This window comes from Hypanus sabinus, chromosome 8, assembly GCF_030144855.1.
Source record: "Hypanus sabinus isolate sHypSab1 chromosome 8, sHypSab1.hap1, whole genome shotgun sequence".
Classification (NCBI taxonomy): domain Eukaryota; kingdom Metazoa; phylum Chordata; class Chondrichthyes; order Myliobatiformes; family Dasyatidae; genus Hypanus; species Hypanus sabinus.
In genome coordinates, this window is record NC_082713.1 from 70,082,651 (window position 1) to 70,107,781 (window position 25,131).

At 39.7% G+C, this 25,131-nt stretch overlaps 1 long non-coding RNA gene across 1 annotated transcript; it reads right to left on the reverse strand.

Moving 5' to 3' along the window:
• Positions 1-1,890: 1,890 nt before the first annotated feature.
• On the reverse strand, positions 1,891-23,898 carry LOC132397759 (uncharacterized). Its single transcript, XR_009513439.1, has 3 exons — positions 23,601-23,898; positions 4,060-4,149; positions 1,891-1,902 (listed from the first exon to the last, which is right to left on the reverse strand). It is a non-coding gene; the product is annotated as an uncharacterized LOC132397759 (long non-coding RNA).
• Positions 23,899-25,131: the final 1,233 nt, after the last annotated feature.

Below are 25,131 nucleotides of genomic sequence, written 5' to 3' on the forward strand. Positions count from 1 at the left end.
TGGAAACATAGAACATAGAAATCTACAGCACATTACAGGCCCTTCGGCCCACAATGTTGTGCCAACCATGTAGCATACTCTAGAAACTGCCTAGAATTTCCCACCACATAACCCTCTATTTCTCTAAGCTCTATGTACCTTTCAAAGAGTCTCTTAAAAGACCCTATTGCATTTGCCTCTACCACCATTGCTGGCAGTGCATTCCATGCACCCACCACTCTCTGTGTGAAAAATTTACCTCTGACATCCTGTCTGTAACTACATCCAAGAAATATCCCGGTGGCCTGAAATGTCTGCATATGCATGAATGCAGCTCAAGGACAGTGGTGATTAACATTCATTTTGGGTGTCTAGAATGCTGGTATGAAGACCTAGGTGCTTGAAAGTTATATATAATTCAAAGGAAGCATATGGATGCATTGTAACTATAGAAGTGTCCTGTCATTATCTTTGATCTTTAGCATATAAAAATGTCAGGTAATATTGGCTCAGGGATAATCTTCCCAGAGTGTCTCTAGTATGATGTCTGCTTGAATGCTGAATAAAGACTTTTATATCCACCAGCTTCAGTGTCTCTCCAATAACTTTGTTCACAGTCACAACTTGTGTGCTCCAATTTTCTTATGCCTTCTCTATGGATATTAGAAATATATAACGTATATTTTACCTGTATTGATGAGGACAGAATATGCATGAGGTACAAAAAATAGAAACATCGTGAGAGAAAGTCTTTTCATTGGGAAGCCATGTACTGTTATAACTTTACATATGGGAACATGGAGATGATAAGCCTTGAATCTTCATTAAAAATGCATTCTCAGTGACACTGGTGTTAGTATAGTACAAGTATATTTAGTGGTATAATTCAGGATATTATTGCATTGTGCCTTAAATAATAGTTAAAAAGGTAAAAAGTAACTTCATCTTTAATGAGCAAACACAAGGAAATCTGCAGATGCTGGAAATTCAAACAACAACACACACAAAATGCTGGTGGAACAGAGCAGGCCAGACAGCGCTTCTCCCTATAGATGCTGCCCGGCCTGTTGTGTTCCACCAGCATTTTGTGTGTGTTGTTGTTCATCTTTAACCAGATGGGATGTTTAAAACTGCTGTAATCTCGCAATAACATTCAATTTGTTGTCCAATTTTTCTTGCTTTTTTCCCCTATCTTTGAAAGCATTAAGCAACACACACAAAATGTTGGAGGAACTCAGAAAATCAGGCAGCACCAACCTCCCCCAACAATTTGCATATATTGCTCAAGATTTCCATCATTTGCAAAACTCTGTGTTTATGATTTGAAAATATTAAGGATGTCTTAATTGTGATTGGTAGTGTAAAATGAGCATCATTAATTTGACCACATTGCAACATATTTGTCAGAATTCTAATTACTTTTGAGTCTATTGACCAGTTTTATTTTGGTACTTAATTACTGGCACTTTATTTCATTAGAATCAGTTGCTTTGGTTCTGTGTAGATTTTATACCTCCACTCATTCTTTTCACAATATAAACATAAAACCATGAAAACGAGGTAGATGTTAAAGCTCCCTAAACCTTCTCTATCATCCAAGAGGTTCTTTGTAATGTATCCATTTCTGTCATGATCCTCCTTTATACTGATTCCTTCCTTCAGCTATTCAAAATGTCATGTTCTTTCTTCATCTTCTAAACCCTTCTCATATTTAAATAGTTTTATCCATGCTATTGGTTTCAATCTCCTAATTCACCACCCACTACCATAACTTATATTGCGATGTTCTATTAGGTTAAAGTCATTGTGATGACACATTGTGAATAAAGGTTGCTATTCCTGCTGATGTCGCTTGACCTGAAGTATTCCAGCATTTTCTGTTTCTCAGGCAGCTCGGGCACGTTAGGTGTCGTCATCAGAAGCCTACAGAAGTTCAGAGTGAGGATACAAAAGGAGCAGATTCAGATATACGGTCTTTTTCTCAGTCACTCAGGTGTGGTAAGTGTCAATGCAACAGCCAATAAAAGGAAGGCAGGATCAAGCACAACGGCCACTGTCAGAGTGTGCCAGTGATAGATGGGAAGGCCAGGCGGGAACAGGCGGAGGCACAGAGTATTAGAAGTAATTTCTTTTTACTACTGACTAGTCAGGATGTGGGAATTCAGGATATCTGATAGTTTCCCTGATGAGTACGTCTGTGGGAAGTGCACTCAAATTCAGTGTCTGGCTAACCGGGTTAAGGTGTTGCAGGTGGAGATGGCTGTACTCAGGATCAGACCAGAGGCTGAAGACATTATAGATGAGACTTTTAAAGAGGTGATCACACCAGGAGTACAGACTTCAGACAGGAGAGGTAAGGTGATTAAGTAGTACTGCAGGGCTCCGCTGTGACCATTAGGTACCAAAGTAAAACTGGTCAATTGTATACTGCTGGAGGTGGAGGGATGACCCATTCGAGCACACCAACAGCAGCCAGCAGGTGGCACTGTGGCCAGCTCTGAGGCTCAGGAGTGAAGGCTTTCAGGCAGTATGGTAGTGACAGGGAGCTCTGTATTTATGGGTGCAGACAGGAATTTCTGTGGCCACAAAAGAGACACCAGAATGGTGTGTTGCCTCCTGGATGCTAGGGGTCCAGGATGTATTGGAGCGGCTACAAGATATTCCCAAGGGGAAGAGTGAACAGCCAGAGGTTGTGGTTCATATTGACACCAATGACACAGGCAAAAAAGGGGAGGAGGTCCCACATGGTGAGTATACAGAGTGAGGAAAGAGGCTGAAGCGAAGGACCTCTAAGATAGTTATCTCCCGATTACTCCCAGTGCCACAGGCTAGTGGGGTGATAGCATGGATGAATGAGTGGCTGAGGAAATGGTGCAGGGGACAGGGTTTCAAGTTCATAGATAATTGGGACCTTTTCTTGGGAAGGGGTGACCTGTACAAGAGGGACAGGTTGCAACTGATCTGGAGGGAAACCAATATCCTGGCTTGAAAGTTTGTGAATGCGAATGCGATTTGAGATTTGAAAGTTATTTCAAAAAAATAACTTTTGAAAGTTATTTTATAACTTCAAAATAAATTTGAAGTTATTAACTCATTTCCTTCTACCGTAGGCCACAAAATTATCAATCACCCCACTGACTTATTAACTGATGAATTATTAACTTCAAACTTTCTGCCTAATCACTTAAAGAGTTGAACTGCATGTGCATGTAACAAGAGCTGTATAACTCATCCCCTTCTACCTTAGGCAACAAACTTATCAAGCACCCATGCTATGGACACTTTCTGGTGATCCAAGATCCGTATGCTCCACGACCGCTGGACTAAGTGTGTAAATGTAGGAGGGGACTATGTTGAAAAACAAATGTGCTAGGTTTTCTAAAATTGACTCATTCTACCCTAGGCCACAAACTTATCAATCACCTCTCGTACCTCCCTTAATCACAGGTCTCTGCAGAGAGTGGTGCAGACAGCCCAGCACATCAGTAGTTGTGAATTTCCCATTATTCAGGACATTTACAAGGACAGGTGTGTAAAAGGACCTGCAGGATCATTGGGGACCCGAATCATCCCAACCACAATCTATTCCACTTGCTACCATCCGGGAAGCGGTACTGCAGGATAAAAGCCAGAACCAATAGGCTCTGGTGAAGTTCTTCCACCAGGCCATCAGACTGATGAACTCATCCTGACTTGAGTGTACCCGGTATTACAGTGACTGTTCTATTTATCATAAATTATTATAAATTACTATGATTGCATGTGACACATTTAGATGGAGACATAACATTTTTACTCCTCGTGTATGTGAAGGAAGAAAGAAATAAAGTCAATTCAGCTCAATACTGTGATGAAAACCAGATCCCTGTTTTTGCTTTGGTTTAGATTTACAAGCCATAATGGTCACCTACGTGTAATATAGTCATAACATCATGTTTGATTTTGAGGTCATCATTTCATCAATATCCTTGCATAATGGATCCGAAAATTAAAATGTTCAAACATTTAACTTCACTTGCAAGTAATTATTATGCTGATGTTCATCTAATCCGACATCCAGTTTGGATATCATGTACTTACTTCAGACTGATTAACATCTTTTACAGTTCAGAATCATCAGCCTTAAGCTTTAGGGTCATGACAGTCTCAATGCAGATTAATGCAGATGTCCTTAAGAAATAAAAACAGAAATATGTTTTGTAAATAATATTTGCCAGTGCATTAATCCTATGCTAAAGTCTTTGTTTTAAATCTTCTGAAATGAAATCCATCTATTGAGCAATTCAAAAATTTTACATTCTATTAATTTTGCATATTTCATATTATTAAGACCTTAAGATCATAGAACACACACACTCTGAAATTCAAACTAAAATTGTATGTGCAAACTCTTGTTATTAACTATTTCAACATTAATGATGAGTACACATGCATATTACTTCTAAAATATATTAAACAAAAATCTTTCATCTCAACAGGTCAATATCTTGCAAATCAAAATACTTCCCATTTAATTAAATTCATTAAAATCTCTTTCACTAGTAGGTAGTCTGAAATTACTTTTCAGAATATTACAACCATTTCTGAATTGATGACTGCAATAGTACATTGAGGCACACGTTTAGTTTACTAATGATTGCATTTACATTCAGCAAAATCATTTCCCTTCAGCTATATTCATGAATTGAAATCAGGTATCTTAGTTTACACCATTTCAAAAAGCAGAGCACTGGAGACTATGGACATTTGAAGTAAAAACAAAAATGCTGGAAATTCTCAGCAGGTCAGAGAGCATGTGTCGGGGGAGTAACATTTGAGGTCAATGACCTTGCAACAGAGTTGTTCCAATAACAGAAATATTAACCCTTTGTCATTTTCCATAGTATTTCTGTTTTTATTTCAGTTTCCACAGTATTTCCTTCAAGTCAATAGTGACCTTAATGGACCAATGATTAACATGTCTATTGAAATTAAAAGCTAAAGAGTTGATAGTTAAAAATAGATATTCATTCATTTTGCAGACTTAAAGTCTGTTCTTCCGTTTCAATGAAACAATTGCTTATCAAACTCTGCAGCTATGTAAATTTACATTTAACATTTGTAATCCTACTTATCCAGCACAAATCTCTAATAGAGTGTAAGTAACAGAACTTTTGTCTAACAAGGTCATTATAATGAGTGAACTTCGGTTAAAATCCCACCATGGCAGCTTGAGAATGTTAAAATGCAATGTTGATACCAGTAAAGACAGATATTAAGCAATAGGATTGTTCTCAAATCCAATCAGTCCATTAATTGTTTTAGAAAAAAAAACCCCACAGTATCGAATAAGAAGGTCCACCATCAAATTTCTATGTCAGATAAAGGTGGGCTTTAAACCTTAGCCTTGCCAGTGGCATTCAGATCTGGAAGAAAAAAAAGATGTATTTGAAATCTTTGTATTGATTGAACAATTTGAGCTTCAGATTGTGAAAAAATTGACCCACAATGACATGACAGTAATTAAAAACACTGAGTGTTGGAGAACAAAAAAAATGCTGGAACTATTTGGCAGATCAGGCCACATCTGTCAGTGTTTGAGGTCAAATACCCTTTGTCAGAACTGAAAAGGAGACAAAAGAAGCATGTGAAGCTTCAGGGAGGCTGAGGGAATGGATGATAATGAAAACTAGGATGACCATGGGGATATGCTGTAAACAGTGTGAGTGAATGGGAATGGCCAAAAGGTGAGAACATCAATAAAAGAATGTAAATAAAAGAATGTAAATAAAATAATGTGGGTTTGTTTGTCCTTAAACTCTGTATTTCTCAACTCTTATCTATATTCTTACCTTTCAGTTGCTCCAATTTACCTATTGGCCAGATACTCTTGTTTATCCCCAAGATCACCCCAGTTTTACCTTTATAGTGACATCTGCCTGCCTTACCTTCAACATTGCTCATTTTGACTCCTTTTCAGTTCTGAACAAGGGTCTCTAACCTGAAACATGGACTCTATTTCTCTTCCCACAGTTGTGATCTGACCTGCCGATGTTTCCAGGATTTTCTAATTTTGTTTCAGATTCCCTGTACCTCCACTCTCTTTGGTTTACACTCGGTGGTGTGGAGTTTAGATGTTTGATGTGGCGGTGTTTGCTGAGCTTGGCAATTAGATGCAGACGTTTCATCACCAGTCCAGGTGACATCTTCTGTGTAGAGTTGTTGATGTTCATCTCTGGGTGTGCTCGCATTTATATAGGTAGCTGTTCGCTTGCCTCAGTCCAGATAGCCAAACTCAGCAAACACAGCGTCAAATGCCTCAACGTGAGCTACCAATATTCATCACCATCCAAGATCTGCGGTGAAATTCCCAGTCCACCTCAATCTTCACTCAACATGTTTGTGAGAAAAGTATCAAATCTATAGTTAAAACTAGACAGCGGGGTGACCTGTTGGGGCACCCTTTGAGAGAAAGGTAGTGCAGTCTGATGTGACCAGAATGAACATTAAATTTCCTTGAATGCTTTTGCTATTGCTTTGCTTTGGAAATTAAAGAAGAAAAACTCAGTTTATTAAATAAAATGCATAGCAAGACAAATATAGCTCCTCCTCATTTAATGAAGGACACTTTTGATGACAACATTTCTGGTTGATCTGCCACCCTTGAAGAATACTCTAACGTTTTCATTTCTTTTTCCCTGGCTTAAAGCCACATGCAGCTGACCATGCTGGAATACCGGGTTCTCCGGGTAAATCACCACATTCTCCATGGTCTGGCCTTGCACCTTATGTATAGTTATAGCAAAGCATGACAGTATCGGGAACTGGCTCTGCTGAAGAGGGACATCTTCCCCTTCTGATAAACTGAGAGTAATTCTTGGGATCTTGACAATGTCATTTTTGAACACACCAATGTTTATCTTGTCTATGATGAGATTGTCAGTTCTTCCACTATCATTTGTGTTCCATTGCAAAGCCTTGGTGGATCCATGTTCCTCATTGAAATGATGGGAGATCCCCTCTTCAATTCCAGTTTATGTGGAGAGGTCAACCGAATCAAGGAATTCTGTTGGAAAATGAGTGGCGTTAGCTCCTTCACTTACAGCATTGAAGGTACAGTATTCTTTCATGATTCCAGGGAAGCGTCTAATGCAGGCAAAGTTTATTTTTTGCATAATTTCATTGAGAGGAACCAAGATAGAATTCCTTGAGAACAGTTCTGCAGGATTGTTGAATGTCGGGTAGATGAAATCATTACATTCTTCCATAGTTTTTGCTGGCGGAATCGTATCTTCAGGTAATTCACTTTCATCGTTTTCATTTTTCTCAATCTTGTCTTCTTCAACATCCAATAAGAACTCAGAATGTCATCCTTCTCCCTCACTCAATCACATGTTTCACTTCAATTGAAACTTGATGAAGCCTCTCCTTAAGTAGGAATTTTTTTATGCATGAATTCTCCGCATCAGCATCATTTCCGCGTTTCACAACTAGTAGAAGCTGACAGAAATCGCCACAGCAAATGGTTAAAATACCTCCAAAGGCCTCATTCTTGCTGCTTACATCACTAGGATTCTGGTCCATGGCTTTGAAGCTCTCCCTCCTAATCATGGGGCACTCATCCCAGACAATAAGCCTCACATTTCGGTGTAAATTTGCAGTATTGGTGTTTTTATCGATGTTACAAAGGGCATCTTCATTGATTGAGGGGTATCTTGAATCTTGAATGCACTCTCCTACCACCAGGCATCAATGTTGTTGCAGTACCGATGATGCTACAGCAATAGCAACTTCTCCATCTCCCCTAATTGTAGCGAGGATCAAGTTGTTGATAAATGGCTTGCCCATTCCTCCTGGTGTATCAATGAAAATCGTTGGAGAGAGATTCTTTTCCAAGCAGCCTCACACATATTCATATACTTCTCTTTGCTCATTATTCAATAGTGGCTCCTTCTGTGAAACTAATTCCTGCCATTCATCTCTGTTGTATTGCAGTTCACACAATAATTTCAGATTGCCAGCACTTTGAGTAATTGTACTGCTTCTTAATGTCAGCAAGTTATATTCTTCAAGTGTTTTCCCCAATTTCTCAAGTTTCTCTTGGAAATACAGAAGAGCTTGTCCATGATGCCTCTCATCAATCATGACATTAGGATCATTGATAGTTCTCCTCTCCATTTGTAAGAAATCTTCAGACATTGCATTATTGAACCAGTTCCATAATTGCTGTGGATTGTTGATTTCAGTGATTGTCAGCAAGACAACAAACAAATATCTCATTGCTCTGGGCATTCTTGTTCTTTCTGCTTTTTCCACAGTTTGCTGCCAATGATCATAGGCTTGCAATAATCCTCTCTCTCTGCAGACGTCTTTCAATGATGGAAGGATATCTCCATCATGTGTTTTCAATGATCCGAAAGATACTGGCCCCTTTATGTGATGAAGAAGAAGCCTCAAATAGTAGAGGTCACCACTTAGTGGAGAAACGGTATACACTCGACCTAGAACTTTTGCTTCAAAAATCCCAGAGTACTCCTCCACTCTTTTCCCCATTCTCCTTCTTTCACATCTTTTATTAGTCCAAGTGTAGAATCTGGGAATATCCGCATAGTACAGAGTTCTTGCAAATAGATCGCAAGTGCCAAGATCCATGAATTCTGCTAAAGTGGTTCTTGCCATATCATCATTCAGTTGCACAGCAGCATTATCTCGAAAGAATACTTGATGCTGTTGGGGAAGCTGCACTTGAAAGTGAACAACGGCTGGTTCCCTCTCGTGAATTGGAAATCCAAGTATTGATCTGACAGCTTAAGAGGGCCCAATATATCTGCCTGTCAAATATTGTGTGATTTTGTCTTCTCTATTCACTCCAAAAATTGCCTGATCACTCCCCTTCATGGTATACTTGATCATGTATTTAATGAACTTGACAGATGAGCATATCTCTACACTTAGATGACAGTTGAACAGCCTCAATGTCATGGTCCGGTCCGTGAAGTCCGTGTTCCGGTTCACAGTCCAGTCCGTGGACTCCAGACTCCAGGTCTTCTGGCTGTCCATTGTTTCAGTTGGGCTTAAGCACAGGCACCTGATTCTCATATTGGGGCTGGAATATAAGTGGCCCTGGGTCCAAGTGTGGTTGCTGCTTTGTCTCGTTGGTATCCTGTCCTTGCCTCCATTGGGTATGTCAGACTGTCTTTGCTGTTACCCTGAGGCTGGACTGTTCCCTTCTTTCCCTCTGAAGCCTACCCTGAAGCACTGCCGGCTACCCACCTCTTTCTGCATGTACCATTTTGTCAACACGGTGATCTAGTGGTGCAATACGAACCACGTATCATATGCTTCAAGACCAATTCATTCAGCTCTGGATCTTCACTTGGGTGTGGTATTTCTGGCTGCACGAATCTATCATAATCTTGTAGTCTCGGCTTGGATGCTTCATCGAGCCACAGCAGACAGTGCAAATGAGGCAGACCCCGCTTTTGGTATTCCACACTTACAATGTAAATGATGCACCTACCAAAAAGAGCCTCTGTTCCAGTGAGGGACTTCATAAATAGCTTTCTCTTCATGTCAAGCACTCTTGTGATTAAATCCAGCCGATCGCTTGGTTGCTGATGCAAAAGAAGATGCTGTTGGATTTCGGGCCAGTTGGGATTGCACGTCATTGTAATGAACAATGAAACATTACCATTATTCCGTATATACATCATGGTGTCCTAACATCATTCCATCATGTATCTCGGTCCACCGACAAATGTTGAGGAGAGGATGATGCACCTTCCAATGTTTCTGAAATCATCCTCATCATTCAGTGCATCAGTCAGGCCTTTGTATGTTGATCTCAAGGTTGCTTGATTCATTCGGATGTAGCTCAGCCTCTTGCCTTCAATCTTAGTGGCCATATCCACCAATACAAGTATTGTTGGAATAGACGTCCTCCTCTGAGAAGGTGATTAAACATTCTCATGGTTCGTTATTCGATACGCATAATAACGCATTGCCGTCAGTTTCTTGTTCGTCATTTGGAGTCGATGATGCCAGCCATCGTCTCTAAGTGGAAAGAATATTATGTATTGAAAGCTGTCTTATGAGTGATGGGTCTCTGAAATTATTTGCAAGTCACCTCTTCGTTCTTTCAACACAATGTGCCGTGATCTTGCTTCAGGGTTGGTGCTGTTTGGTATAAAGGCTGTGACTTCGTTGGCAATTTATGCATTAAATCTTCTCCCATGTTCAGTTGCCAGTCTCCAGACAGGATCAATGACAATGGATGCCTCTGGCATGCCTCGAATTTGTTCCTTTGCAAGTCGATGGGATGCAATGTACAGGTTTTGTTGTCATTGTAGGTTTTCTAATAATTCAACAATCTCATGTTGAAATGGAGCTAGGAGCTAGATAGGTATCTTATGGATAGGGGAATCAAGAGATATGGGAACAAGGCAAGAACTGGGTATTGATAGTAGATGATCAGCCATGATCTCAGAATGGTGGTGCTGGCTCGAAGGGCCAAATCGTCTATTTCTGCACCTATTGTCTATTGTCTATAATTCCATCATTCTATAGTATCCCCATTCTCAATTCTATGCTGTCTTGAGGATCCATGATGTAAATCCGAAGGATTCGGGCTTGCTGGTTGGGGTCTGGTATTAAATGTCCAAAGTGATGATGGATTTGAACAACGGCTGGTTCCCTCTTGTGAATTAGAAATCCAAGTATCGTCCGACAGCTTCAGAGGGCCTGATATATCTGCCTGTCAAATACTATGTCATTTCATCTTCTCTATTCACTCCAAAAATTGTCTGACCACTCCCCTTCATGGTATACTTGATCAAGTATTTGATGGATGTGACAGATGAACATATTTCTACATTTAGATGACAATTGAAAAGCCTCAATAGTTGGGCATTATAGGGGACCACCCATTCAGAAGTTATAGTTTGACTTTGTCATCCTACTTGATGACCGTTGAATCCTCCTATTTCCACAGACCGTCTCCTATAACACTGTTCCTCCTATATCTTGGTCAGTAATAACTAACCATTCATTTTTGTATATCTCACCACTTTTACTCCTTTCAACAGTTTCTTGGTATCCCTCAGTAAGGTCCAGCTGCCCATGTTTAAATAAAATCTATGCAAATTTCCCATATTGTACACTATGAACCTAATATAAGTTCATACCAAATCAGCTCAATAGTCTATCAACTGAATTGTTCTACTGTTTAGGGTACAAAGTTTCCTAATAATAACAGAAGCAACCGAACTACATTCATGTCCACCTCATTTATGTTACAACTTCCAACCAAACATTTGTGTAGGATCCATGTACCAATTTATAGTCTGTCTGTGTTGTATTTGTGTTGTGCTTTGGTTTCAGTTAATTTGTCATGTGGGTTTGGGTGGCAGTAAAAATAAATTAATATAGTCATCTGTTCACCTGTATGGCGGTATAGAGAGGGAGTGAGTAGGAAGCATGTATTATTTGCTCAGCACTTGTCCTTGTTTGTATTTGATCCAATTACACTTGTCTCACTCATCTTTGTTTTATATGAATTATGGACGAGTGGAGGGAGTGGTTGTGGATGTTTGCTTCTCAGACTGGAGGTCTGTGACTAGCGGTGTGCCTCAAGGATCTGAGCTGCAACTATTGTTGTTTGTTGTCTATATCAATGATTTAGATGATAATATGTTAAATTGGATCAGCAATATTGCTGATGACACTAAGATTGGAGGTGTTGTGGACACTGAGGAGTTTGAGAAAGTTTGTGGAGGGATCTGGACCAACTGGAAAAATGGGCCAGAAGATGGCAGATGGAATTTAATACAGACAAATGTGAGGTGTTGCATTTTAGAAGGATAAATCAAGGTAGGACATACACAGTAAATGGTAGGACACTGAGGAGTGCGGAGGAACAAAGGGATCTGGGAGTTCGGATACATAATTCCCTGAAAGTGGCATCACAATAGACAGAGTTGTAGAGAAGGCTTTTGACATCCTGGCATTCATAAATCAAAGTATTGAGTATAGGAGTTGGAATGTTATGGTGAGGTTGTACAAGACATTGGTAAGGCCAAATTTGGGGTATTGTGTTGTTCTGTTGTTTAAAAAAGGCTCTAAAATTAATTTGGGAAATTATAGACTGGTAAGTTTGATGTCGGTAATAGGTAAATTATTGGAAGAAGTACTAAGAGATAGGTTCTACAAGTATTTAGATAGACAGGGACTTATAAGGGAGAATCAACATGGCTTTGTGCGTGGTAGGTCATGTTTAACAAATCTCTTAAAGTTTTTTGAGGAAGTTACAAGGAAAATAGATGAAGGGAAGGCAGTGGATGTTATCTACATGGACTTCAGTAAGGCCTTTGACGAGGTCCTACATGGGAGGTTAGTTAGGAAGATTCAGTCGCTAGGTATACATGGTGAGGTAGTAAATTGGATTAGACACTGGCTCAATGGGAGATGTCAGAGAGTGGTAGTGGGGGTTTGCTTCTCTGATTGGAGGCCTGTGACTAGTGGTGTGCTAAAAGAGGTATTGCACTTTGGAAGGAAAAACCAAGGTGGAACATACAAGGTAAATGTTAAGGCATTGAGAAGTTCAGTAGAACAGAGGGATCTAGGAATACAGATATAAAATTCCCTAAAAGTGGTGTCACAGGTAGATAGGGTAGTAAAGAGAGCTTTTGGCACATTGGCCTTTATGAATCAAAATATTGAGCATTAGAGTTGGAATGTTATGGTGAGGTTGTATAAGGCATTGGTGAAGCTGAATTTGGAGTATTGTGTGCAGTTTTGGTCACTGAATTACAGGAAGGATATTAATAAGGTTGAAAGAGTGCAGAGAAGGTTTACAAGGATGTTGCTGGGACTTGAGAAACTGAGTTACAGGGAAAGGTTGAATAGGTTAGGACTTTATTCCCTGGAGTGTAGAAAAACGAGGGGAGATTTGATAGAGGTATATAAAATTATGATGGGTATAGATAGAGTGAATGCAAGCAGGCTTTTTCCACTGAGGCTAGTGGAGAAAAAACCAGAGGATATGGGTGAAGGGGGAAAAGTTTAAAGGGAATATTAGGGGGATCTTCTTCACACAGAGTGGTGGGAGTGTGGAATGAGCTGCCGGATGAACTGGTAAATGTGGGCTCACTTTTAACATTTCAGGGAAACTTGGACAGGTACATGGATGAGAGGGGTATGGAGGGATATGGTCCATGTGCAGGTCGCTGGGACTAGGCAGAAAAATGGTTCAGCATAGCCAAGAAGGGCCAAAAGACCTGTTTCTGTGCTGTAATGTTCTATGGTTCTATGGTTCTGGTCACCTAACTATAGGAAGGATATCAGGAAGATTGAAAGAGTTCAGAGAAGATTTACTAGGATGTTGCCGGGTCTTCAGGACTTGAGTTACATGAAAGGATTGAACAGGTTAGGACTTCATTCCTTGGAGTGTAGAAGAATGAGGGGAGATTTGATAGAGGTTTACAAAATTATGAGGGGTATAGACAGATCTTTCCACAGATTAGGCGAGATAAATATGAGAGGGCATGGCTTTAGGGTGAAAGGGGAAAGGTTTAAGGGGAACATTAGGAGGAACTTCTTCACTTAGAGTGGTGGGACTGTGGAACGAGCTGCCAGCTGCGGTAAATACGAGCTCATTCTTAAGTTTTCAGAATAAATTGGATAGATACATGGATGGGAGAGGTCTGGAGGGTTATGGACTGGGAGCAGGTCAATGGGACTAGCAGAATAAAGTTTTGGCACAGACTAGAAGGGCTGAATGGCCTGTTTTCTGTGCTGTAGTGTTCTATGGTTCTATGGAATGATTTATTGTTGGTTTTTAATGAAGTACTTTCTGACTTGCAATTCAGTTAGTTGGAAGTGCATCATGCAGTGCGATATTCCCTCACTTAGCCTCTCAGCGAATTTTAGTAGTTACTACCGTTTGTCAACATCTTTTTTATATACAAAACAAGCACCAGTTTATGGCAAGCCATCAGGATGGACTACTCCACACAACGTTTCATGTTCTGGACGAAGAGGATTGCTCGGACCTGTTGGCGGAATAAAAATTCCAACACAAAGGAACACAAAGAAAGGCCAGTCGGTTATCTGAGATAACTCTTATCACAACACCGAGAAGGCATATTAGCAATGTGAGCAGCTGAAGTGGAAGGCCTACCAATGGCTTTGTATTGATTAATGCTGTGTATTAGTTGATTAAACACAGTCTGAGTGGTCAACAATGTTCCCACTAACTTGCAATGAAATCTTATGCTGTGCTCTTTTATGCCCAGCGACAACATGTGCGCACTGAATAATTCCTTCAATAAAAACAGTATAAATAAACCAGTTCTAAAATCTTTAGAAAAATCATCACCATTGTCAACACTGTCTGTATCAGTAACTGGAAAAGGAAATGTGGTTTTGTACCATCATGAAATACTGTCTACTTAACGTGCCAACAAGGTAGAGGGTGACAACATTTTGTGTGCTAATAGAAAAAGATGTGTGACCATGCGCACATGCACACACCTTAGTAGGAATATTAGTGGTCAGTGCTACTTGTCCATTGGGGACCATTGCACAATTATGTGGTATTTGCCTGATGGTTCGTTATTCTGGTTTAGCGAAGTGCTGAAAGCCCTGGTTCGTTGCGTGATTTGCGAAGGTAGTGAGTTCCTGTTGCTGACATTTGAATTGAACACTGTTTTGCTTGGTTGATGTGATGTGGATGCGTGAATAGTTTGTTTGTTGCCTGTTGATTGAATGCAATACTGTTGGTGTGTTTTGTGAATATACTGTGAGTGAACAAAGAATTAATTGTGAATTGTGCAAAGTGAAGAAAGCAACAGGAGCAGATCCAAGGATAGGACTGACGTCAATGGCTCTTATGTTAAGGCAGGCATGAGAGAAATTAAGCTTACCAGCAAAACTCTGGTGAATAAACCTGAAAGTCTTTAAAATGACTGTAAAACAAACAAGAAAAAATTAAAGTTTGATACCATTAATTAAGGATCTATGATAAAATAAGGAAATTATCTCACAGGTGCAATCTCAGTTTGAAAACTTGACTAACCTTTGTGAAGCTGCCACTGAGCTGTATCACACAGATTCATCTACTTCCCAAGGATGAACTGGAAAAGCAAAATGAATGATGCACAAGCACTGATAATCACACCAATGTATTCAAAGAGGTTGAAACAATGATCGGCTCAAACATTTCACATTGATGACCATGTTCAATATGATGTTGCTGCCTCACCTTCTAACAGACGATGTTTCTCAAGTTCCAATGCGTGTTCTGACTCTGGATATAACAGGTGACATACAAAATGATGTAAAGCCAAGTGACAGTGTGCCAAATGTTGAAAGCAGAAGGACTAGCTTACGGAGCTCTTCTACAGGAAGAAAATCTTTTGTATCAACTACTTTTTCTACATGCATTTAAGCTGAGGCTGATTTAGCTGCTTTAGTAGCAAATCAACAATTACTGAAGGACAAACATGTGCTGGAAGAGCAAGTGGAACAGCTATGGAAAAGGAAGGAGCAGCTTTAGTTGGAGGAAGAAATTGCTGCACGTATGGCTAAAGTCAGTGTGCTAAGGGCAAGTATGTCGAGTACAAAAAGTGCTCCAGCAGGACAGTCCAATGGTAGGAATTCCTTTATTGAAAAGGCACAAAAGAAAAACAAAATAAAAATGTCAATGTTGATTTATTTGTTCCTCGTTTCTCTTAGAAACATGAACATAATCCCCAAGAGGTAGTACAGGGCATTTAATCTTTGCCTGCACTTTTGAGGCACTCTGATCCTGTGTCACTTCCAACATCTCAAAGTACTCATGGGGACATTCACTTACAGCATGGAAACACTCTTGTTTCAGACGATAGAGATCAAAGCAGTATTTTTAATATTATGAGTAAAATAAAACAACAACTTTATTGGCACAAAAACAACCGACTTTCATCTTTGCCTAAAAGAGAGCTTCAAATCTTTGATGGCGATTCATTGCAGTATCATGCATTTACGAAGGCCCTTGAAAGCAGCGTTGAAAGCAAGACTGACAGCCAGAGTGACAGCCTCTATTTCCTTGAACAGCACACTAGGGGTCGCCCCAGGGAACTTGTTAGAAGTTGCCAGCAGATTGACCCTAAGAGAGCATCTGTCAAGGCTAAGACTTTACTGCAGGAATATTTTGGTAATGAAATGAAAATTGCATCCGCCTACATGGAAAAGGCTCTTTCATGTGTATCCATCAAGCCTGAAGACATGACATCTCTTCAGATTACAGTCTTTTTCTTAGAGGCTGTTGCAATGCCATGGAAGAAGTGCACTACATGTATGAGCTGGACATGCCTGCCAATATGTTGACTATTATAAAGAAACTGCGCTATAAGCTTAGGGATAGATGGAGAACGGTGGCCTGGAAACTGTAGGAAGGTCACAATCATAAGGCTACTTTCATGGACATTGTTCATTTTATTGAAAGGCAAAGAAAGATTGCAACACACCTAGTGGGCGTGAAAAGGCAGAATACGCCATTATTGGCAATAGACAAAGTTTTGAACAAAACTAAGTCAGAACATTATTCTTGAGCTAAAGGAAGCAGCTTTGCCTATGGCCACTGTAGGAAGTAAAGCTAAACCTGAACCTGAACCTGAACCTGAACCTAAAGGAAGAGAAATAAATGGTTTCATCGGTCAAGAGGGTGTGTCTGTTCAGTGGGGATGGACACACATTGGGTTTGTGCCTTGGACTCATTGTGAGAAGATTCTTTTCCTAACGAAAAATGGTGCTTGCTTTGGCTGTTTGTGTACCGGATGCATCAGCAAGCATCTTTCTACGAGGTATTGTTGCGCTCCAAGGGCATGGTTGACAGCTCACCCCAGCATTCCTGCAGCCGCTGCTAATTATTGTTTTTGTCTTAAAATGCATTTGTGGAATTATGGTGAGATATTCAAATTAATTTATTGATACATTTTAGCTTGGGTTTTATTGTTGTTTGTTTGTATCTTTGTGGGTCACCCTGACTGTAATCTTCTCCACAGTTAGTTCTATCTATGATCCTTTAGGAATCTTGAGTCCAGTAGTGCTGACTGCTAGGAAGATCCTACAAGATCTGTGCAAGGAAGAACTTGGCTGGGGTGACACCATACCAATATCAGTTGCTCATGGGTGGACAAGCTGGCTGAAAGACCTCTGCCAGTTGGAAAACTTCAAGGTTTTAAGATGTTTTAAACCCCTGGATTTCAGAGAAGTTACTGCTGCACAGATGCACCACTTTACAGACGCAGGCAAAGATGGCTATGGAACAGTGGCCACCTAATGTTGCCCAACATGCGCTCTCATGAGCACAGTGCTTTCATCATGAGAAAATCTAGAGAAAATATAGGGTAGCTCTGTTGTAGGCATTTTCAGCTCACCGCTGCTCCAATGGCAAGCTGTTTGGACACATTGTGGAGGAAGCAGTTGCACATGTACCTTCAGTACTCGGTACTTTGGACTGATAGTAATTCTGTATGTCAAGAGTGAAATTTCCAGGTTCTGAACCAGGTTTCAAAAATTCTTGAGGTCTCGCAAGCATCTGAATGGAGGTATGTAAACACTTCAAACAACCCGGCAGATGTAACCTCTAGAAGGTTGAAGGTGGAAGAATTCCTGAAGAATGAGACATGGGTGTCAGGGACTCAACCTGAAAGAGAATGGCTTGTGAATCACAATTGTTCTGAAGGACTCTGGCTAGATGATCCAGGAGCCAAGAGGAGTGTTGCAATGAATGCTGTGCAGACTGAAGAGGAGGTGGCTGTGGTTACACATATAATCCCTCACTTCCCATCTTGTACTATTTTGAGGAAGGCAATGGTCTAGATTCTTAGATTTAAGAACCTGCTCTTGTTTCTTCGTCAGAAGAAGATGTAATTGAGCATGACTCTTGCTCAGTCTGACTTGGATGAAGAACAACAAAGAGAGAAAAATGGGAAGGGCCCAAGGTCAGATTGACTGAGGTTGTCTCTCAGTGGAGGATCTAAGAAAGACTAAAATTGAGATCATTGGATTTTTCCAAAGAAAGAGGTTTCAAGATGAATTCTCAAGTTTACAAAGGTGAGAAAGTGTGAAAGGGAACAGCCATATTTTCATTTTGAAGATGGTGTCTTAAGAGTTGGTGGACAGCTTAGTAGGATAGCTATGTCTGAAGAGTCTAAACATTTTGTCATACTGTCAAAGGATCTCTATATCTCAGATCTCAGTCTGAGGCATGTAGATCAAATGGTGGGATATGGTGGTTGTAACCACATGTTGTCCATTTTGCAAAAATACTGGATTCCCAGCGCTAGTAAAGCTATATGAAGAATCCTGTCTCCGTGTGTTGCTTGTCGACAGTTGCACGCAACTCCAGATGCCAACGCAAGGCAGATTTACCTTTGGACGGGATCTCTCAAGATGATCCTCCATTTACATGTGTAGGAGTGGACTATCTTGGACCTTTTGAGTTGGAGCAGAAGGAATTTAGTGAAGAGGTATATAGTCATATTTACCTGCCTACCTATACGAGCAGTTCACATTGAAGTGGTATCTTCTTTAAACACAAATTCTTTTGTTAATGCAATTTGGCACTTTATAACAAGACAAGGACAGGTTTGTGAACTGAATTCTGATCATGTGACAAACTGTTGAAGCTGAGTGCAAGTTGAGAGAAGTCACTGAGAAGAGGAATAATTTAAAGATCACTGATGTCCTTCTTCAGAAAGGAACTAAGTAGATTTTTAAAACCCAGCTGGCTCACATCATAGGGGAACTTGGGAGAGATTGATCAGGTCTATGTGAGATTCCACCATGGAGGTACAACATTTTGGCAAAGAGGGGCTCCACACAGTCCTTTGTGAAGTAGAAGCCATTATCAATGGTCATCCTATTACTAAGGCATCCTCTGATCACAAAGACTTGGAAGCACTAACACCCAACCATAATGAGGTCTTGCTTCTGAAAATCTCTCTATCCTTACCACTAGGGAGTTCCAAAAAGAAGACATTTATGCTTGTCGTAGATAGAAGTAGGTCCAATACATGTTAAACTTGTTTTGGAAATGGTGGGTGAAGGTGTACTTACCGCAGTTACAGGAACATCAGAAATGGTCAGGTATAAAGCACAATTTCCTCCCAGGAGACATTGTGCTTATAGTTGATGACAAAGTGCCTCACAGCCCAAAGATCAACAGGAGAGTCATCCAAGTCATTCCAGACAGAAGAGGATTGTGTGGCAATCTTGATATCCTTTTGTACATCAAGACTAATACCAGCTATCTGGACAGGCCTATGACCAAGTTCTGACTTCTACAGGAGAGAGACATTTGAGAAGCTACAGTTCTAGAGCTTTAATTATTTTGGTTGCCTGAATTCATGACATTGACTAGATTTACTGAATTGACAGAGAATCATGGAATTATGGAAGAAGTGAAAGATTTTGTTGTTGGTTTGTAATAAAAGGTCAATGGTACTTCTTCGAAGCACATCATAACAATGCGATACTCCCGCACTTAGCCACTCAGCAACTTTTAGCCTGTTTTCAAGTAGTCACTACAGCTTGTATCTCTTTCTCTGCTCATAAAAGGCTTCATCTTTGTTTTCACTGTTGTTTAGAGGCAGGAAGGGATAAATCATGTAATGTTAGGCCATGTGTGGGGGAATGTTATTGGAATTTAGTCTAAAGGACAGCATCAATCTCACTTAGAAAGACAGATTAATAAGGGATAAAAGACAAAGAAACAACAGATGCTGCAAATCAGAAATTTAAAAAAAAATCAGAGAAATTATAGGAAATACTGAGTCCTTCAGATGCATAATTAATATTGGATGTGTACTTGAAGAATCATGATCTGTAAGCTACTGGAAAATTGCATTAGTTGTGCAGCTTTTTTTAAACTATATGGACAAAATGGATGAAATTTGAGCTCCCTGTGACAAATACATGTCTATAGTCTCTATGTTCAATGATTTTGCTGAAAGGGAAATGATCTGCTGGAAGATAATAATGAATAGTGGGTTATGTGTTTTGAATGAGGTGGGGGATAGAGGATCTTAGGGTATCCAATGTTTAGTAAAAATCCTAGTATAATATGATCTGATGTGAACTGGAGGTCATTCTGAATGTGCACAAAGCTGTCCCAGACGGGCAAACTGAGGATCATCTATCCAACTGGAGCAGCCTCTGTGGGAGGAAATGAATTGTTGATGTTTTGGGTGGAAATCTTCCAACAGGACTGCAGACATTCAGCATCTGCAGCTTCTTGTGCCTAGACCTGCTTTATTGTCTTTGTTGTTATGCATAAATGCTATATAACTTGCTGGGTGTTTATAGAATTTTATTCTTTTCATTTACATTATTGCCTCAGGCCAACAGCCCCAAATCCTTCAGATCCTTAATGCCCTTATTTCCATAAAAATTCAGACATTTGGGCTGGTAATCTATTTTTATTTTCTCACCAAGGTGAAATGCTGCACTGTATTATATCTAATTAACAAACTGAAGACTGGTGGAACACAATTAGAATTCACGGGATTCCGTCCAAAAATTTCTGCTTTTGTCTGAATGTCTGTTACTCAACTCATTGAACTTTGGAGCTATTAGTATGTGATAATTTTGTTTATAAATTTTGTTGTGACATGGGTCAACACATTGCAGAAACCAGCCTACCCATTATTGATGTAATCTAATTTCTTGCACCTCAGTAAAGCAGTCAGAATAATCAAAGATCCAAACCATTCTGGATTTTCTTTCCCCCCCCCCCCCTCCCATTGTACAGAAGATACAAAAGCCTGAAGCACATACTTCCAAGGTTCAAGGTCTGTCTCTACCACACTGTTATAAGTCTATTGAATGGATCCTTTGTATGATTAGAGGGACTCTTGACCTCAGAACCTACCATGTTAAGATCTCGTACTTTATTGTTTGCCTGCGCTAGTCTTTCTCCATAGCTGTACCATTTTATACTGCTTTGTGGTATTATTTTCCCTATGACTACCTTAATCCACTATGTAACCAATTGATCTGAATACAAGACAAGGGGTTTTCATTCTATTTCGGTACACATGGCAATAATAAACCAATTCCAATTCCAAATTTGAAGCCAGAAATTTCTTTCTAACTTCTCTGCCTTCTGCCACTAATACTTATACTAGAATAGGGCCATTCTAAGGAAATCCTTGGATATAATATTCAGTGGCAGTTTATCAAACTCACAATAATCATATCTGGAGATTACAAGTATAGTTGCTAGAGGCCCAATCCAGTTCAAGTGATTAAACACAGCATTTTACATTGATGTGATAACTTTCTCACTGTTACATGCCTTCATCAGCTCTTAACAACTTAATCTTCCATGTTTCCTCTGTGCTCTTTCTGAGCTAGCATTTCCATGCCTGAGGGGATGGAATCCAGGGAAATATTGCAGCCTGCATGACTCTAACTGTTTCTTATCTTTCCTTATTCCTGTGTTAACTAAGCCTTTTCTGTGTATTAGCCTCTCTAAAGGGACCAACTTTAAGCACATTTTTAATTTCAAGGCATGCTGTGAAATACAGAAGACTTTTAAAAAATATTGTTTCCTGTTGGCAACTGTTCAAAGTGCCTGTGTAATTCCAACATAATGGATAAAGAGGTTTCATATTAACTTGCACAAGTGAATAAACACATCCCTTTATAAATTTAAGCAACATCCATGTAAGTCTTGATATGCTTATTAAGCCGCACCCAATATTGACATAATGGACTGTCTCGAATATTAAAAGGTGAAAGGTTTTGGTCTACAAAGATTCTCCTCAAAAATACCCTCAAACTGAAGCAAAGCCCGAGTTTTTAAATGTCTATCCATTTGTCTTAAAGTGTAGAAGACCAGAATTGACAGGCTAACTGGACTGAACAGCTCCAATTTAGCCTTGGGAGGAAATAGAATTTGTTCACTGTTCACTGACAGGACCTCGCAATTTAAACAAAAATCGCTGTGGTTAAGTTACCTGAAGCATATACACTTCTGCCTGGTATAAATACAAGGCATCCCCTGAGATACGCATGGTTGAATCAGAAGAAATTTTCCATTTAGTCTACTAGGTATTTTGTTTGAATCAGAATCAGCTTTATTATCATTGTCTTACATGATGTAAACTTTGTTGTTTTACAGAGGTAGTACTATGCAAATGTATAAAGTTACTATAAATTACAAGATAATTTAATAGTACAATATATAAAGGATTAGATGAGGTAAACAGCAATGTGAGCAGACTGAACAAGGACTATGGAAAAGATGCATTACTATCTCCATTTCTTCTAGCACAAGTTACTTATATCGGTGTTCTAACAGTATATCCCAAATCCTGAATGAATGAAGGGATGAACAACCTAACTCTAATCAAATTATGGACAGAAAAGGAAACAGAGCAGGGAAGGGTTTTGGCAGAAAATCAGAAGCAGAAAGTAAAATTTAAAAGTGAAATAAATATTAGAATATAAAACAAAAAAGAGAATTACATTTAGATGATCTCTATAAAGAATTTATTATTTGCAAGAATGAAATCTGAGATTAAAATTCTCTGTCCATCCACTGCTGGGAGGATATTAGGTATATTAATCATTCCAAATGCAAGGCTCTTATACTATCTAATAAAATTTTGACTTATCTGCAGTGAGTTTATTTCATATTTACCCACAAATTCCTGATGAAAGGATTTTGTTAATGAGCTCCTGTTTTTGCAAGTGCCATCAACAGGTTAGTGGGAATCAACCAACAAATTGTAGGGCTCCATTAATGATAATTACAAAGAATGGCACTGATCTATGGTCTCTGTTATGGTTCTAGTAGATTTCAGTCTTTTTTAGGTTAATATAGATGGTTTGGGGACAGAGAGGGGAGTTAGGTTTCAAGTTAGGGTTTCGGGAGAGGGATGTGGGGGAGTTAGAGGACAGGTCAGAGTTTAAGTGCCTGCTCCACTTTCGAAGGTCAGCTATGTGAATCTGGTCAGATATTAACAGACCAGTGAGGAACAAAGGCAAGTGAACCCCTAGGTATGTGAATCTCGAGATCAGAGTTCAAGGTCTGGTGTTCAGCATCTTGTCCAGGGTCCTTATTCTTCAGCGTCATTAATGAATCCTGGTGGATACCAAAGCTCAAGGCCTGAAGATCAATTGAAAGTACACATTGAAGCCTGATGACAGGAGACCCAAGTCCGTGGATGTCTGTGAGTCCACTAGAGAAGTCAAAGGCCCCATGTCTGCAATTCCACGAGTCCACTACAGGCTCGAGGTCGAAGGAGATGGCCTGTCCTTGGTTAGAGAACAGTGTGTGTGTGTGTGTGTGTGTGTGTGTGTGTGTGTGTGTGTGTGTGTGTGTGTGGGGGTGGGTGGATGGGAAAAAGGAAAGGACCTTATTTCACTGTTGCTGCTTTGGCACTTTATATGTTCTGTTTTGTTATGTTCTGTGTTGTTCTCCTGAGCATGATGGGCATACTATGTAGGGGGCAGAACATGCGGTGACACTTCCCGGTTGCCCCAGCACATCCTTGGTGTTTTGGTTGTCAACACAAATGGGGCATTTCTCTGTATGTTTTGATGTATGTGTAATAAATGTATCTTGATCTGATCTCTTCATAATCACATACCTCTAAGCGTTGCATATTGTACTCTTTGTTATTTTTCCTTGCAAGTTATAGTCCTTGAACTGTAGTATCAGAGAACGGTAGATTTTGGTGCTTATACGTTCAAAATGGAAGTGGTCAGAATTCAAAAAAGTCATCTTCCTCCATACGTGGGGTATTTTCTTAAAGTTGATTTTGTTATTTTTGTAAAATCTATTTAAAGTGTAACTCTCGCTTTGGCTAGCAGCTTAATATAGGGGGTGATAGCCCCCTGGCCCAGCCAAACGTAAGAAATCTCGTTTGGGTGGATGCTGCTCGATGTGTCCCCTGTTGCAAATCAGTACCCTGAAAAAACAAACAGTACAGAATATGTGATTAAATGATTGAGCTTTATAATTCTTAATTTGACTGGTTAGTAAAGAAAACCAAAAAAAAGGGCCCATTCTCATGAAACAGTTTAATGTGCAACATTGCAGCTCACTGATAAGGCCGTTCACCTACCATCAACCTCTTCCGATCATCGCTGACCTTTGGACCCTCGCTCCAAGTCCACTCCGTCCAGTGGTCTACCAATGTTGTTCATATGCATCTTTCTCCTCATCTCTCCCCGGCAAAAGACCAGGAATTCCCGGCTCCCAGACACACAAGAAAGAACAGCATCCTGCTCATTGGCTAACGTGCCCCATTATCTCTAGTCATAACCCAATTATTGCTGCTACAGAGAAACCATTACCTTATCAGTGGAACATTACAGAGAAGTCATTACATTAGCAGTGAAACCTTACAGCATGTTACAGAAGGAAAACAAGAAAGCCAGAACTGTGAGTCTAACTTTGTCTATGTGCAGTCCATTTATTTTCATCTGCCCAAAATGCTCTTTGCATGTGTCCTACTTTGTTGAATTTTTTTTTATCAACTTCACTTTTGAATCTGCATTAATCTAGTGTATCTGAGCACCTGCCACAATAGTAACATAATTTGTTTGGCCTGACTATTTTTTGTTTAGACGTGGCAGTTTTATTCACTCATTCCTGTCTGTAACCCAATTGTGACTCTGCCTGCTGTTTCAACTGCAATTTCAACTGCTCCTTTAAGTGTAAATTATGTCTCAGTAAGGAGCCATTTTTGAATGCTTTCTTGTAGGCTTCCACAAATTAAACCATCTCTCTGTACATCGTTAAGTCCATTATTAAACTAACAATGTTCAGACAATCTCTTCAATTCAGCCACATGCGCTGAAATGGACTTCCTTTCTTTTTGATTCCACTTATGAAATATAAAGTATTCTGAAGTCAACAATGGTTTTGGTTGTAAATCTTCCTGCATTACTTTTACAATATCAGCAAAGCTCATTTCGGCTGTTTTTGTTGGAGTGATTTGACTTCTAAGCAAACTATATACCTTTAAATCCAATGCACTCACCAAAATTGGCACTTGTTTCTCATTGGCTATTTCATTTGCTTCATAATACTGGTCTGTTCACTGAGTACACAGTACATGAGCCGGTTATCTGTTACGTAATGGAACATGTCTATCTTTCTGATGCACCAAGTCA